The following is a 12135-nucleotide window of genomic DNA, read 5'->3' on the forward strand; positions in this document are numbered from 1 at the left end:
GGTCAGGTTGGGGCAGATGTACAGCATTATAGACTGTTGTATATTAGTCCTGAAAGGTGATGACTGTAACTTATATCAGCCAAAACTGAAGACAGGTTCACTTTAAGATTAAATGCTGTGTTGTCAAACATCTTTCTCTCCATATTCACTAAGCTTCCATTATACCATTATTATTATTATTATTATTATTAGACACTTTTATAGTGCCATTTTTCCATGGCGCTTTACATGTGAAAAGGGGCAAATATAGACAAATAATATAGATAAAGTACAATAATATAAAGTACAAAAAACATGAGCAAAAATAAGGCACACACAAGTACAGGAGAGAAGTCCCTGCCCGCGAGGGCTCACAGTCTACAGCGGATGGGTGAGGATACACTAGGAGAGGGTAGAGCTGGTCGTGCGGCGGTTCAGCGGAGTAAGGATCACTGCAGGTAGTAGGCTTGTCGGAAGAGGTGGGTCTTCAGGTTCTTTTTGAAGGTTTCCGTGGTAGGCGAGAGTCTGAGGTGTTGGGGTAGAGTGTTCCAGAGTATGGGGCAAGCACGGGAGAAGTCTTGTATGCGGTTGTGGGAAGAGGAGATGAGAGGGGAGTAGAGAAGGAGATCTTGTGAGGATCGAAGGTTGCGTGTAGGTCAGTATCGGGAGACCATGTCACAGATGTATGGAGGAGACTGGTTGTGGATGGCGTTGTATGTCATAGTAAGGGTTTTGAACTGGAGCCTCTGGACAATAGGAAGCCTGTGAAGAGCTTGGCATAGGGGAGAGGTTGGGGAATAGCGGGGAGACAGGTAGATTAGTCGGGCAGCAGAGTGTAGGATGGATTGGAGTGGTGCCAGAGTGCTAGAGGGGAGGCCAGAGAGTAGGAGGTTGCAGTAGTCGAGGCGTAAGATGATAAGGGCGTGCACTAGTGTTTTTGTGGTTTCGTTGTCGAGGAATGCGCGAATCCGGGAAATATTTTTGCGTTTGAGACGGCAGGAGGAGGCAAGGGCTTGGATATGTGGCTTGAAGGAGAGGATCACCCCGAGGCACCGAGTGTGCAGGACTGGGGAAAGTGAGCAGCCATTGACATTGATGGATAGGTTTGGTGGAGGGGTAGAGTGAGAAGGGGGAAGATGATGAATTCTGTTTTGTCCATGTTCAGTTTTAGAAAGCGAGAAGAAAAGAAGGCCAAGATATCAGACAGACAGTGTGGGATTTTGGTCAGTAAAGAGGTGAGGTCAGGTCCAGATAGGTAGATCTACCATTATTGGCGTTTGTAGAATTGTATTATTTAACTTTGGCTTTGGAAAGGAAAAGAAGCAGATTTGGAGAAGCCCTATTTAAATGACAGTGACATTAGCAACTTCACTGTAGTCCATCTTGGATACACCCATATACCATTATTGCTGACCGCAGACTATAGCGTTACACTATGAGGCACTGGGGGGGGGGGGGGGCACCAGACTAGCTAAAATGGCACTATAAGGCCTCATTCAGACATCCATTTTTCAACTACATATCAGCAAAAATGAATCATGGAAATGTCAATTTTTCTGAGTCATGGATCAAAAGTCTATGGATCCATGAAAATCAGCCAACAGATGGCATCAGTGTGCCGTTCGTGATTAACATTGTAATGTATTGGAGAAGATTTGTAATTAATTTTTTTATATAAAAAAATCACTGATGAAATACTTAACACCAATAAAAATTGGATGAAAAATACTGATGACGTTAGGACCGTTTTTTAGCTAAAGATCACTAACATCTGAATGAGACCTAAATGATGGCATTGTGGTCACCTAGTTCATCCACAGAATTTATGGATGACCCATGGAAGGACCCTACAGCAGTGCTGTAACTTGAAGCTTGTAGGTCCCAATCACAAATCTTCAACAGGGCCCCCAACTATCATTGGTCTTCAATGAAATTGGTCTCCTATCGTCCAAAAGGAGCTTTTGGTCTCCCCTAGGCTTTAGGCAGCCAGTAGAGCTGCACCCCTGCCCACCAATGATCACACAGATTCCAGCAATTAAAATTAGGGAAACCTCTGGTGCTGCAGTGAGGATAACTCTATGGCTGCTCAGCTAATATTTCTTTTATTCTCTCTGACCTTATAATTTACTGTCTGTGGAGTTTACAATGTCTGGTGTCACCAAGGCATAAACTAGGTCACATCTGGTATTGTGGTAAGAGCAGCTTTCACTGAGAACAGCAGACAGGAGACGATCAATAAATCTATAGATCTGATTGTCCCTGTCCCATAAACTCAGGCTGCCAATTGTATAGTCTGGAGCTAATCACTAGTGAAAGTTTAGAAGAGAAAGGGGGCAGGAGCAGCCAATCAGAGGGCGTGCCTGTAAGATGGGGGCTGGCTCATCCAATGAGAGGGCGTGCTCAGGAGAAGGGGGGCTGCTGCAGCCAATCAGACCGCGGGCTTCAAAGTGAACTTCAGGAACTTCACACCGTGGGAGAGCAGGCACGGAGGATCATCGCTCACGGTGCGGGCGGGTGCTGGTTGTGTGGAATCCGGGTGATCGCCCGAGGGTGACACTAGGTGGATTGTATCAGCTCGGTGATCCTGGAAAATCTGTCCTCCCTGCAGGTAAGATCCAGCACTGATCCTCATTCTGGGGTCTCTCCGTGCTGCTCTGGGGGTGGGGAGGAGGGATGACAGGCAGGGAAAGGAGGAGGCTGGGGACAATGGCAGCCAGGAGGGCAAAAGAGCAGCCAGGGGGACAACACAGAGACCTGGGGCAGCAGTGAAAAGATCAGCAGGAAGAAAGGAAGAAGTGAGCGATAAAGGAGGAGAAGGAGAAAGGGTTTCTATTCTGTCCTAGAGACAGGTGCACTGGTGTCATGGGGGCAAAGGAGGCTGTGCTGTATGGGGGGGCTGTGCTGTATGGGGGGGCTGTGCTGTATGGGGGGCTGTGCTGTATGGGGGGCTGTGCTGTATGGGGGGCTGTGCTGTATGGGGAGCTGTGCTGTATGGGGGGCTGTGCTGTATGGGGGGCTGTGCTGTATGGGGGGGCTGTGCTGTATGGGGAGCTGTGCTGTATGGGGGAGCTGTGCTGTATGGGGGGGCTGTGCTGTATGGGGGGCTGTGCTGTATGGGGGGGCTGTGCTGTATGGGGGGGCTGTGCTGTATGGGGGGGCTGTGCTGTATGGGGGGCTGTGCTGTATGGGGGGGCTGTGCTGTATGGGGAGCTGTGCTGTATGGGGAGCTGTGCTGTATGGGGAGCTGTGCTGTATGGGGAGCTGTGCTGTATGGGGGGCTGTGCTGTATGGGGAGCTGTGCTGTATGGGGGGCTGTGCTGTATGGGGAGCTGTGCTGTGTGAGAGGTTGTGCTATGTGGGAGGCTGTGCTATATGGGAGTCTGGACTGTATGGCAGGCTATGCTGTATGGGAGGCTATGCTGTATGGGAGGCTATGCTGTATGGGAGGCTAAGCTGTATGGCGGGCTATGCTGTATGGGAGGCTATGCTATATGGAAGGCTGGGCTGTATGGGAGGCTATGCTGTATGGGAGGCTATGCTATATGGCAGGCTGGGTGGTATGGGAGGCTATGCTATATGGAAGGCTGGGCTGTATGGGAGGCTATGCTATATGGCAGGCTGGGCTGTATGGGAGTCTGTTGGAGAATTCTTCAGTCACATGATGCAACTATTTCATTTTTTTTTTTTAATTTTGAAACTCGACTGCCACATGGATATTGTTTCCCATTGAGGTCTGTTGCAATATCTGCTACTGTTTCCTGACTTTATGAATTTGCGACTGATGCGGTACACGGCCAGATCTGTGTGCTAATCTGGCCATACACATTAGATGGCATTGGGCTGACTGCTAACAGCTTGTATTCACATGGAGTTTTGTTAAGTGGATCCTCTCCAAAATCCTACTCAGAATGACTTGGAAAACTCTTCCTATTTACTTTCAAGGATAATCGACTGTTGTTTATAGAAGTTGTTTTTTTGTTGTTTTTTTTTTCTCTGAAAGGGAATCTGTCAGCAGGTGTTTGCTACCTCCTCTGAGAGCAGCGTAATGTAGGCAAAGAGAAGCTGAATCTAACTATGTATCACTTAGATTACTGGGTGCAGCCGTTCTCACACAGTCAGGGCTTTTAGAGTTAGCAATACAGCAGAGCTAAGGAAGCTAACCCCGCCCACACAGGGTTCTCTTTGTAGAAAATCCATAGACATGTGCTCGTCACAGCCGGACTAGGCGGCTTATGCTGCTGTCCAGCAATAAGCTTCCCATGCTAAAACAATCATTGCAAGCAAACAAAACAATGGAGCTTGATAGGAGAAGCATCTCTGAAATTTATGTTTAACTCCTACAGCATGCTGTCTTCAGATTACATAAGAAAAACCTGCTGATGGATTCCATTTAAAGGGCATCTGTCAGAAGAATGCACCCTTCTAAGCCGTCTATTTAGGCATGCAGGTCATAGAAAGATGAGTAAAATGTTACCTTGGTCTCTGTGAACCAATGTTTTGTTCCAGAGAAATCCACTTTTTCTTACTATGTGAATGAGCTGTTCAGATCTATGGGTGGGACATAGATCTCCCTGACAATCTGCCTCCAGGGCTTATTTTAAATGAAAAGATGCATTACCAGTGTGAGACATGTAATGACTGACAGGCTGATCTACATGTCTCACACTGATCACTTCCCCTTTCATTTAACATAAGATACTCGGAGAGATCTATATCCGGCCCATAGTCCTGAACAGCTCATTTGCATATTAAGGAAAACATGGATTTCTCTTGAATAAGACATCGGATCGCAGATATTGAGGTATCCCTGTATTCAGCTTCCTATGACCTACATGTCCGTATAGATGGCTCAGGAGGGTAGATCCTACTGACAGATCCTGTTTTAAGACCTTTAAGAGGTTTTTGAAAAACGCCTGATTAGGGGAGAGAGAGTTCATGTCACTGTTTTTACTCAGATCTTGATGGAATCCGCTCCAAAATGAGCACTGTCCAATCAAAAGACTGCAAAAAAAACGCTTCCAAATCTTTTCAAAACTGTTTCAGGAAAAAGAAAAGCTCCTTGGAAAACTCATTGTTTTTGAATGCCTTAAAACTAAACTGTGTGTGAACATGGCCGGAGGGGGATTAGTGACTGTTGATATTTCTAGTGCTGTGCGAACACACCCAAAGAGAGACGAGCAAAGTCTTTTTTCTGAGTTTTTGAGAGTGGAAACTTTCTAAAATCCTCCTCTAAAGCTTGAAGTTTCCACTTCAAAAACTCAGCATAGAAACTCCCCCTGAGGCCGGTTTCACACGTCAGTGTCTCCGGTACGTGTTGTGACAGTTTCCTCACGTACCGGAGACACTGACTCACGTAGACACATTAAAATCAATGTGTCTCTGCACATGTCAGCGTGTTTTCACGGACCGTGTGTCCGTTTGAAAAACACGGAGACATGTCAGTGTTCGTGGGAGCGCACGTATCACACGGACCCATTAAAGTCAATGGGTCCGTGTAAAACACGTACCGCACACGGATGCTGTCCGTGTGCCGTCCGTGTGCCATGCAGGAGACAGCGCTACAGTAAGCGCTGTCCCCCTAGCTTGTGGTGCTGAAACCACCATTCATTTCTTCTCTCCAGCAGCGTTCGCTGGAGAGAAGGAATGAAAAATCAATGTTTTTTTTTATTATTTTTGTCTTTAAAATAAAGATCCTTGTCACCTCCCCCCTCCCACCCCCTGTGCGCCCGCCCACTGGAAATAAAATACTCACCCTGCTCCCTTGATGCTTCCTCTCAGTGCCGCAGCTTGTCCTGTATGAGCGGTCACGTGGTGCAGTTCATTACAATGATGAATATGCGGCTCCCATAGGGGTGGAGCCGCATATTCATCACTGTAATGAGTGGTACCACGTGACCGCTCATACAGGAAGAAGCTGCGGTGCTGAGAGGAAGCATCGAGGGAGCTGGGTGAGTATTTTATTTCCAGTGGGCGGGCGCACAGGGGGTGGGAGGGGGGAGGTGACAAGGATCTTTATTTTAAAGACAAAAATAATAAAAAAAAACATTGATTTTTCATTCCTTCTCTCCAGCTGGGAAGAAGGAATGAATTCCGGCTTCAGCACCAGATGCAGGGGACAGCGCTTATCTCTAGCGCTGTCTCCTGAACGGTCTGTGTGGTACCCAGTCGGCACACGGCTGCCGCACGTGTGCCACACTGATGTGCCACGTGAGCACACGGACACAGATAACTCCAGTACTGATTTTTCCAGTACCGGAATTATCTGGACGTGTGAGACTGGCCTTAGGGCTTTTCAGACGAGCAGATTATACAGACACGCACTAGTCGTACCGCAACACTGTCTAATGAAATTCAATATGGCTGTGTTCAGTCCAAATTACAATTTTATTTAAAAAAAGCAAAAAACAAAACGCAACCTGCACAATCCTCTTCCGTGTATCGGATGAGACTCACCCGTTCAAGTTTAAGTAAAAAAATAAATAAAAAAATTGGATCCCATATAGATCTGTATAGCACTCAGTTTTTATTTTTTTACAGATCCATTGCAATTATTAACATAGAGGAAACAGTATTTTGTCTTTTTTAAAATACTAATTTATAAAAAAGGATTCAATATGGACAAAAAAATAGAAGATGAATGCAGATGACTGTAGAGATGAAAATTGTCATTTTTTTTTTTTTTTTTCTTGATGAAAATGGAATGATTTCTCATGAGCTCCCCTGACTCCGGTTTTAGAATATGAGGTTGGGTGTTAAAATCCAAGATGCCTGATTCTTGTTTTTCCTGATTGCTGATGTTGAGGGTATTCAGACTAATTACTTGGAGTCTCTGAGATTGACCTGATATTATGTGATAAGATCAGACTCATTTTAGGGCTGGAGATAAGCTGCTGCCAGACAACTTCATTGGCGGAGTGAAAACGTGGAGATCAGTTAAAATCGATCTTGTCCAAACCTACTATGTATAAAATTGTCAGTAGATCACACGAAAATTGGATCTACTACCTAAATCCAGTATGTATGGCCGTCTGAGCGACACGACGACATCCTGCACCCGTAGATTAAGGCTATGCTCGCATGCATCAGCTGCTTTTTGCATTCAAAGTTTTATTTATTTACGGTACTTATTATACTTTACTTATATAGCGCTATGTTATTCCGCAGCGCTTTACACACATTATCATCACTGTCCCCATTGGGGCTCACAATCTAAACTCCCTATCAGTATGTCTTTGGAGTGTGGGAGGAAACTGGAGAATCCGGAAGAAACCCACACAAACACAGGGAGAACATACAAACTCCTTGCAGATGTCCTTGGTGGGATTTGCAAAGCTGCAGTGCTAACCACTGAGCCACCGTGCTGCCCTAAATATGCTAGTTATTGCAGTGTTTAGGGGTGCGAATGACATGTGTGCTTATTATTTACAGTACTTGTTTAATAACATTAGTTTTGTTTGCTGGAAACAATGTAAAGTACGCAGTTGCATTTTTTTTTTATTTTTTATTTTTTGGGGGGGGGGGGATGCAGCATTTTTGCACTTGTTGCTTTCTATGGGTGCCAAAAACAATGGAACAATTGACATGCTGCACATTTCAAAAACACTCTAGTTCTCAAATTCACGGGTGTAAAAAACAAAACAAAAACATGTACAACAGATTTTTTAAATCTTGTAGCTTTTGCTGGTACCGTAAAATGAAGAAAAACAGTTTTTAATTTGCATAAAAAAAGCCTCAAATGCAACATATGAACATATAAATTATACTAGAAAATCCTTCTTCTATAATCTATATGTCCAGCATAGCATGGGGGTTTATCTTGTAGATTTCCTCTTGATATTTCATGTCTTTTAATTGTTTGGTATTTTTTCACATTGTTTATATAAATGAAAGTATTTGGGTAATTATTGTTAAATGATCGCATCTCGATGTCTCCGTCCTGACCGTCTGCACGAACGCCTGGCAGCCTTGTCTGGAGCTTTTCCTGCACTGAGATGCTCCATGGGCCCGGTGTAATTATCCCGCTTCTCCAGAGTTAACCTATTATCACTTTTTAATTACATGTTGGTGATTTGGTCTTCACAAAGCCGGGAGTTACGTGACACTTTGTATAGTCAATTGTTTAATTGTAGACTTCTTTTACCAAATGACAGAATGTCTGGATGATGTGAGATTGGGAAGGAGGGGAACCGGGATCCGCCTAAAACTCTGGTGATGATTCTTCACTAGATGATCATCGTCTATATTCCTATCTGTCGGGCTTTGTTCATATTGTGTTTTACCGTCACGTCAGAAGCTCTGGAAAATGGGACTTGGGCCATTGACTGCAATGGTGCAGACAGTCACTGTGGGTATAATATTCGGCCATATGCGCTTATCCAAGACGTGGTAAGCTCATACCCCTATATCCCTTTCTTCCAGGGCTTTGGACTTGAGCCCCTAAGGAGCAACTGACATGAGGATAACCCGCAATGTGAACCTGGCCTTAGAAAAAGATTCATTATGTGAAACCTTTCTTGTATCCATTGCTCCCTCTATCTCGTATTTGTCACATCTATCTCGTATGTATCCATTCCATGTCCATTTATATAAAGTTTTACGTTTATCGCTTATCACTATTTGTGCAACTGTGGTTTTTCCAAAAAGCATGTTGTCGTTTTTTTTGCAAAACTTTTACTTAAAAAAATAAAAAATAAAAAAAATCAAGAATTCAATAATGCCTAATACAGACACATATATACAGTATGTGTATGTATGTATGCACGTATGTGTGTGTAAATATATATATATATATATAAATTATAATAAATATAGATATAGATATATATATGTAAATTATAATATATATATATAATATATATATATATTTATAATTTTTATGTGCATGTATAAAAGGAACCTTTTTCTTTCTTTCATTGTTCTCATTTCTGGTTGTGAGCCTGTTCTCACCATGAGTGTGCCATCTTCTTCTTTTATTCTAAACAAGGGGAAAAATAATGTTGCATCTCCTAATTGAGTGATTAAAAAAACGGACACTAAAGTTCTTGCATTAATGAAGAATGGATGTCACACTGATAGTGAAAACAGGCACACAAACCAAAGCTGGATGAAGAATGGTTACTGTCAGTTCAGATACTGTCCAGATGAGACTGTCCATTTTAGGACAGGTGCAGACGAGTGTATTTTCGGTCAGAGTGTGATCCAACCATACATCAGACCAATGGGGCCATGCACGCATTCAATATTTTACTCGGACAGAGTCTGGCCGAGCAAAAAAAAAATCGCTGCATGCCGCCCGAGTTCGATCTGATATTCGGATCGTACTTTGCCTTGCAAGTCCATGGAAACCATTGCACTGCACTCCGGTGACATCTGAGTGCAGTCCGATATCAGAGCACTGACAGAATGGAGAAGATGATTTTTTTTTTCTCCATCTTCTTATCTCATAGAATTGGATCCCACTAGGGCTGACACTCTGATTAGAGTTTGATCAGAGCATCATTTACATAATCGTGAGAGAATCTATGGCCGTCTGCACCTTCCTTTTCATACTGTGAGGTTATAGTGCAATTGTGAACCATAAATTTTATCAAAACAGACATGTTTGGCCAAAATCGAGATCTATCTAATCTCACACGCTTGTATCTTTTTTTTTTTTTTTTTTTTCATTCTAGTGAATTGATGATTTCCTTTTCAGAGTTTATTGGATTTTCACGTCTTCTTAATCGCATTTACAGAACTATAATGTAAACATTTGCACTGAGGTCGGCCAGCGTCTATGAAGTGTTTTCACAGGTGTGGATGTGTTTATTTTCACTGGTGGTTCCTACGTGTCACGTCGTAATGACAGGAGCGAGACTTCCACGATCTATAATTTTAAACCTTTTTCTTTTTTTTTATGTTGTTGTAAGGAACAAGAGATCACTGAGAAGCAACACCGTGCCTCATTTATCAAAACTGTCTTTGTTAGCCAGAGCAACCAGTCAGTGCTCTGCTTTCATTTGTAAAAGTACTCTGGATAAATGAAAGCTGTGCTGTGATTGGTTGCTATGGGCAGCCAAGACTGTTTTGAGAAATGAGGCCTATTTTGTTCCATTGCTTATTATTACCGTACTTTCAACATCTGTATCAGAGGTGCAACACTCAAACCCTACTGAACCAAACTTGGATCTCCATAAAACCCTGTGGAGATGTAAGCTTAGGGCTCATTTCCACTTGCCAGACATACGTCCGTGTCTCGCAGGTTAAAATCCTCTTCTGGCGCCGGCACTTGGGAACGGAGCGTGCAGCTCCATGTGTTGCTGTGCGGCCGCACGCTCCGCTCTGGAGTGCCGGCGCCAGAAGAGGGTTTTAACCTGCAAGACATGGACGTATGTCTCGCAAGTGGAAATGAGCCCTTAGTAAAATAAACTGGCTGTAGGTAAGCGTGCCAGTTATGGTTGTGGGGGTGGTTGGTTGTGGGGGTGGTCAGTTATGGTTGTGGGGGTGGTTGGTTGTGGGGGTGGTCAGTTATGGTTGTGGGGGTGGTCAGTTATGGTTGTGGGGGTGGTTGGTTGTGGGGGTGGTCGGTTATGGTTGTGGGGGTGGTCGGTTGTAGTTGGGGGGTGGTCAGTTGTTGTTCTTCTATGAAGTGTAATTAAAAATAATGGGCTTTACTTTTATAGTGCTGTTATAATTTACGCTACAGATCTCAAAAGTGGTCCCTTCCATCAGCACTTGTTCAAATTTCCTTATTTTAGGCAAGTTCAAATTTATTGTCCACTTCTAGACAGCCCCTTATTAATGGGTGCAGGTGGTTGAAAAAAAAAATTGATACCTTTTGGACCGGCGCTTCACCTCTGTAATCCCAACCGGTCTGCTGAGATTAACATCCAGAGGGTGATCATGTCCGTTCTAAAGCCAATCAGCAGACACCTATTGGATGACATTTATGAGATGTTGATCCCGGCTGCAGAAGTAGCGCTGAGTATAAAGGCGCTCCTCCAAGCTGCTCTGACAGATTTCAATATTTCATATTGTTATTATTATTATTATTATTAAAATATATATATATATATATATATATATATATATATATATATATATACATATATATATAATTTTTTTTTCTTTTTCACTAGCTTGGACCTAGTAATGTAATGGACAACCCCTTTAAAGAAGGGTTGAGAAGAATATGGGTATGTGCACACGTAGGTGGGATCTCTGCGGATTTTTCCGCACCTGTTTTTGTAAATCCGCAGGTAAAACGCACTGCGGATTACCTGCGGATTTACCGCGTTTTTTGTGCGGATTCCACCTGCGGTTTTACACCTGCGGATTCCTATTATGGAGCAGGTGTAACCCGCAGCGGAATCTGCACAAAGAATTGACATGCTGCGGAATAAACAACGCAGCGTTTCCGCGCGGTATTTTCTGCAGCATGTGCACTGCAGATTTTGTTTTCCATAGGTTTACATGGTACAGTGAACTCATGGAAAACTGCTGAGAATCCGCAGCGTCAAAACCGCTGCGGATCCGCAGCAAAATCCACAGCGTGTGCACATAGCCTCAGAATATTTTCTTTAAGAAACTGTGCCATTCATGCTTAAAGGCTGAGACTGGTATTGCAGGTTTGGTCCATTCAGGTGAAAAATAGGACCAAGTATGATCCCCTGTAGATCTGGGATGGACTCCTGATAGAAGGGACAAGATGTAGTGCAGGTAGATGAACGAGATATTTGGGTTTAGATTTGCCCCGATATCATGTGGTGTCACAGGTTGTAGGATCCTTTCCGATGCTGAGACGCCTCTATCTTCTCAGTTCTAATAGAAGTGTGAGATTAAACCCTTTTTTAGACGCTGGGTATCAAGTTGTCAAAATTGACAATGCTGACAATCAGCTAATCGTTCTTTGCCTTGGGGGAAGTAACGTACGCAAATGTCACAGCTAATCCGACCAAGCCCAAAAACAAAACTGGTGACAGTAATGTACGCAGAAGACAAGCGCAGACTTTAGCCTTGAGTATTGGGGTGTCATATTTTTATTTTCTTTGGTGGTCCAACCATTGATTGATTCATCAATGTGACAGCTTGGCGGGCAACAACAATGAGAGAATTTTTGTTTGAAAAGGCAGTTTTTTAAAATTATCGTTTTGACTCTGTTTTAGGATAATTGACATT

At 43.6% G+C, this 12135-nt stretch overlaps 1 protein-coding gene across 1 annotated transcript in view; it reads left to right on the forward strand.

Annotated features, from left to right (window-relative positions):
- Window positions 1-2430: 2430 nt before the first annotated feature.
- The window catches only part of FZD6 (frizzled class receptor 6), a 76144-nt gene continuing 66439 nt past the window's right edge, over window positions 2431-12135 (forward strand). Inside the window, exon 1 of the mRNA XM_077271000.1 lies at window positions 2431-2587. The gene's annotated coding sequence lies outside the window, so the exon portion shown is untranslated. The remainder of the gene's footprint in view (window positions 2588-12135) is intronic.

This window comes from Ranitomeya variabilis, chromosome 6 (assembly GCF_051348905.1).
Source record: "Ranitomeya variabilis isolate aRanVar5 chromosome 6, aRanVar5.hap1, whole genome shotgun sequence".
NCBI lineage: Eukaryota > Metazoa > Chordata > Amphibia > Anura > Dendrobatidae > Ranitomeya > Ranitomeya variabilis.